A 5,016-nucleotide genomic window follows, 5' to 3' on the forward strand; every position below is an offset into this window, starting at 1 on the left:
CAAGGTATTACTGTATGTCCTTTCTATTGGACAAAGACGTCACAGTGATCAAAAAAGCTTTTTTGATCAGTGTGACGTCTTTGTCCAATAGAAAGGACATATTCATCTTTACTGCTGAGTGCTGGTGATCTGCTTCTTTGGCTGGTGAGAAGATTCGCCACCTGGATTCCCGATCAGCAGGAAAGCAAACTGCATTCTCCCTCGTCAATTAGGAATCCCGGGGGGGATGTAATGACACGCTGCTCGGCTTCCTGATTGGCCAGCTCCATGCTGCCTAATCACAAGTGCCAGCCAATCAGGAATCTGAGCAGCGTCTACTCGCCAAAATAGTCAGCATCAGCACAGATACTAGTATCAGTATCGGTGCATCCCTACTCTAAACAAAAGAAAAAATGGGCAAGAAATACGTTTTAGGCAAGGAATAAACCCCTTGTTCCTTGTTATGTATTTGTGATGGAAAAGGTGGGAGGCCAAGTCAGTACATGGGCTATAGCTCTTTAGAGCAGGAAAATAAAATGCTTCATTAGGCCCTAGACGCAATGGCTTCAGCTTTTATTAAAGTAGCTTGTACAGCAAACTGTTACAGAAAGCATTTTTAGTGTTTTTAGCCAGACTATACGTGGCCGGGCCAAGTCACATTGCGGCCCATCATTGGTGTCAATAGGAGGAGTAGTGCCCCATCGATGGTTTCAGTGGGGGGGAATAGTGTCCCATCATTGGTGTCAGTGGGAGGAATTACGGCCCATCGTTGGTGTCAATAGGAGGAGTAGTGCCCCATCGATGGTTTCAGTGGGGGAATAGTGTCCCATCATTGGTGTCAGTAGAAGGAATAATGCCCCATTGTTGATGTCAATGGGAGGAATAGTGCCCCATCGTTGGTGTCAGAGGGAGGAACAGTGCCCCATAATTGGTGTCAATGGGAGGAATAGTGCCCAATCACTGGTATCTGTGAGAAAAATAGTGCCCCATCACTGGTGTCAGAGGGAGGAATAGTGCCCCATCGTTGGTGTCACTGGCAGAAATTGCCCTATCGTTGGTGTCAATGGGAGGAAAAATTCCCCATTGTCTGTGTTAATGGGATGAATAGTGCCCCATGTTTGGTGTCAGTGGGAGGAATAGTGCCTCATCATTGGTGTCACTGGGAGAAATAATGCCCCATCATTGCTGTTAATGGGAGGAATTGTGCAACATCATTGATGTTAGTTGTAGAAATAGTGCCCCGGGGGCTGGTTAAAGGTAAGCAAAGGCCAGACCATGCAATATCATTCATGGACAATGTGATAGAGACACTGCGCTGTGTGGTGTCACTGAGCCCTGAATGTGAATAGTCTGCAACCCCTTTGGCTACATTCACATGGGCCTCCTGCACCTAAACCCAGGTAAACGCATTCAAAAATGTCCTATAAACGCCTGTAATGTATTGCCTGTGGGAATGAGTCCTTCCAGCCGCCATGACTGGCCTGTTATGTGTAATGGGATTGAGGCTCCAGGTGTGGAATTTGCTTTGGCACGGTTCCTAGGCTGCGTCTATCAGGCACTCCAGGTATGCATAAATGATCCGTATTCACCGCAGAGCTCTGTAATCAGCAGCTTGTTTGGCTGATCAGTGTGAAACTTTACACCGCGGGCGGATTAGGAAGGCGGATTCTCGCAGGGTTGCACAATTCCTTTACAGGTGACAAGCTGAATGTTATCCGGAGCTCCTTCCAGAAGTATGACTCTGCAAAATGTATAATCACTGTGCCATCGTGCAAACGGGACGAGGTGTTACCGCTGGAGGGTGGCGCGATCCAGCTGCATTCCGGGCGCTGTGCTGAATTCCTCAACTGCTTCACAGGAAAATATAAAGTCCGTAAGTGATGGCAAACTTAAAGCTGAACTCCGGGCACAAAAACTTTCATTTACATCAGGGGCGTCCCGAGGCCGGGCGTCACCTGGAGGAGGAGGTATGCCGCCAAGTCCCCTCCTCTCTCCTGACACTGTCGGGCTCTCGGTCCATGACTGTCAGTCATTTTGGTGTCACCCCTCCAATAGTGGCACCCGGGTGCAGGCCGCCTCCCCCGCACGCCCCTTGTGACGCCGCTGATTTACATATGTTCCTCAGGAAATAAATCCACTTTGTGGGCACCAAATGCCTTTGCAAACCCTGTTATTGCCTGGAAAAAGTAACAGGCTGTACATAGCCTGTGCAGAGAGCAGAGCGGTTCTTTTATATTCTGACGACGGCCGCTTTAAAAAACAAAAAACAAAACAGAAAGGGCACCTCCCTGAAATGAGACGGGCACCTCCCTGAAATAAGGTTTTGCAGGTTGGGATGTCTGGAGGCTCCTCAGCCTCCACCTAGCGCAGCACCGTCCATTCTCACACCAAGCAGCCATTCAAAATAAGCTGCCCGGTGCCAAGTGTGGGATGGGGTGGGCTGGGGGTATGGCCACAAGGGAGCTCCATCCATACGTATATTGCTTACAGCTTCCTCACATGTGCTGTAGAGGTGCCTGGACCGGAGTGACATCACATTCTGGCTCCCAGCACCTCTACAGGGCACGCATTGGAGCTGTACAAGCAATGCACATATGGATAAAGCTCCATCACAGAACAGCAGCCAACACAGCCGTGCGTTCCATTGCAGTGCAACTTGGGTCCCGACTTAATGACGAAGGACAAATGTGGGTCCTGAGGTTACACAGGTTGAGAACCACTGCTCTAGATACAGCCAGGCGGCCAATGGCATTTATAGAAGCAGGCCAGGAATAGCAGTTTATATATTACCAAATGACAGCAACTACCGATCGGTGGAATATTTGGTGGACCGACTCTTCTGCACCTGAGCACATTGTACAAAGTCCACAAGCTACCGCAAAGAGATTTCAGTGTAGTATAGTTGAATGCGGATGGGCTAGAGTGCGTTCTGTTGGTTACTGAACTCGTCCCTCATCATTGTATCACCTTGTGTTACCTTATTATTTATAAGAAGGAAATCACCCGGTCTCACCCCACAGGGTCACCCAGTCTCACCCCGCGGGGTCACCCGGCGTTCCCTCAGATTATATGCTAGAAGTAAACACGGATGGTTGGAAGTATGCGTACCGCATATCCACACTGATGTTGGCTCGTAGAAAGGAAGTGTCTGTGCTTTCTAAATATATAACTCTACGTTTTATTTATTTATATATTTCCACAGAAACAAAAGCAGGAATAATATAAATGCTGCCTGAGGTCAGACATCTTTCTTTTTTGTACTTTCGGGTTCTCGCAAGTTTCAGATGCTTTGTTTATTTTCCAGCCTACAAAAAAAGGTTTTCATGCAGTTTTCACAGACTTTGTCTACCTTTAGCAGTGGTGGCCAACTTACATGATACAAGGGAGATTGTCACAAACTGCAGGCACGCTACCAGAGATGTTTAGGACTTGCAGACGTGCTGCAGGAGATGGTCAGAGACTGCAGACACTGTAAAGGAGATGGTCTGCAGACACTGTAAAGGAGATGGTCAGAGACTGCAGGCATTCTAAAGGAGATGGTCAGAGACTGCAGACACTGTAAAGGAGATGGTCAGAGCAGTGGCGGAACTACCAGGGTCGCAGAGGTAGAGACTGCAGACATTCTAAAGGAGATGGTCAAAGACTGCAGACATTTTAAAGGAGATGGTCAGAGACTGCAGACATAGTAAAGGAGATGATCGGAGATTGCAGACATACTACAGCAAATGGTCAGAGACTGCAGACATACTCAATGGACTTGTGTCTTTTTTCAACCTGACTAACTATGTATATACTACAGGTAAATGGTCAGAGACTGCAGACATACTGAAGGAGATGGTCAGAGACTGCAGACATTCTAAAGGAGATGGTCAGAGACTGCAGACATGCTAGAGGAGATAGTCAGAGACTGCAGGCATTCTAAAGGAGATGGTCAGAGACTGCAGACATAGTAAAGGAGACGGTCAGAGACTACAGACATACTAAAGGAGATGGTCAGAGACTGCAGACACACTAAAGGAGACGGTCAGAGACTGCAGACATACTGAAGGAGGCGGCCAGAGACTGCAGACATACTGAAGGAGATGGTCAGAGACTGCAGACATTCTAAAGGAGATGGTCTGCAGACACTGTAAAGGAGATGGTCAGAGACTGCAGGCATTCTAAAGGAGATGGTCAGAGACTGCAGACACTGTAAAGGAGATGGTCAGAGACTGCAGACATTCTAAAGGAGATGGTCAAAGACTGCAGACATTTTAAAGGAGAGACTGAACATATGCCACTGGTCAGGGACTGCATGCATACTACGGGTAATACACCATCCAGATGAAGTCTGTGGTGTTTAAACGCGTCAAGAGGTGGGCAGATGCTGACGTTATTACGTACAGGGAGCAGTGGAGAGGAAATCTGTACCAATGAGTGAGACATACGCAATTGTTTTCTGCTTTTAAATGTGAGTGTTTTACTTTTTAATAAAGTGTGGTTTAAAAAAAACAAAACATACTGCACTCAGTCTCTAAATGTGTTTCCGCCGCTATGGAGACCAACAGGCTTTCTTTGTATCAGTAGCGGTGGAATCGTATGACGTGGAGGTGTAATGAGGGGAAAAGGATTACAAGCTGGAAATTGCATGCTGCACTAAGCGTTATATGACCGTCCTGCAAAAGAGGTCATTGTGTTCTGGTGAGTGTGCACTAGGGATGCACCGATACGGTATGAGTAGCGATATTTTTTCCGGTACTTGCCGATACTGATACCTGAAGTCCCATTAGTGAAGCCAGGCGGTGTTTAATAACTCGCCACCCGGCTTCCCAATTAGTAGGGAAGCCATCTCCATGCTTTTCGTCTAGGTGACGAGAAAGCATGGAGCTGGCTTTCAGGCCAATCAGGAAGCCGGGCACCGTGTAATGACGAGGCGCCCGGCTTCATTCTCCCTCATCACGAGGTGACGAGGGAGCATGAAGCCGGCTTCCCGACCAACCAGGAAGCCGGCCAGCGAGTCATTACACGCTGCCCAGCTTCCTGATTGACCGGGAAGCC

The sequence above is a fragment of the Nanorana parkeri genome, unplaced genomic scaffold (genome assembly GCF_000935625.1).
Source record: "Nanorana parkeri isolate BGI_ZX_2015 unplaced genomic scaffold, ASM93562v1 scaffold114, whole genome shotgun sequence".
Lineage (NCBI taxonomy): Eukaryota > Metazoa > Chordata > Amphibia > Anura > Dicroglossidae > Nanorana > Nanorana parkeri.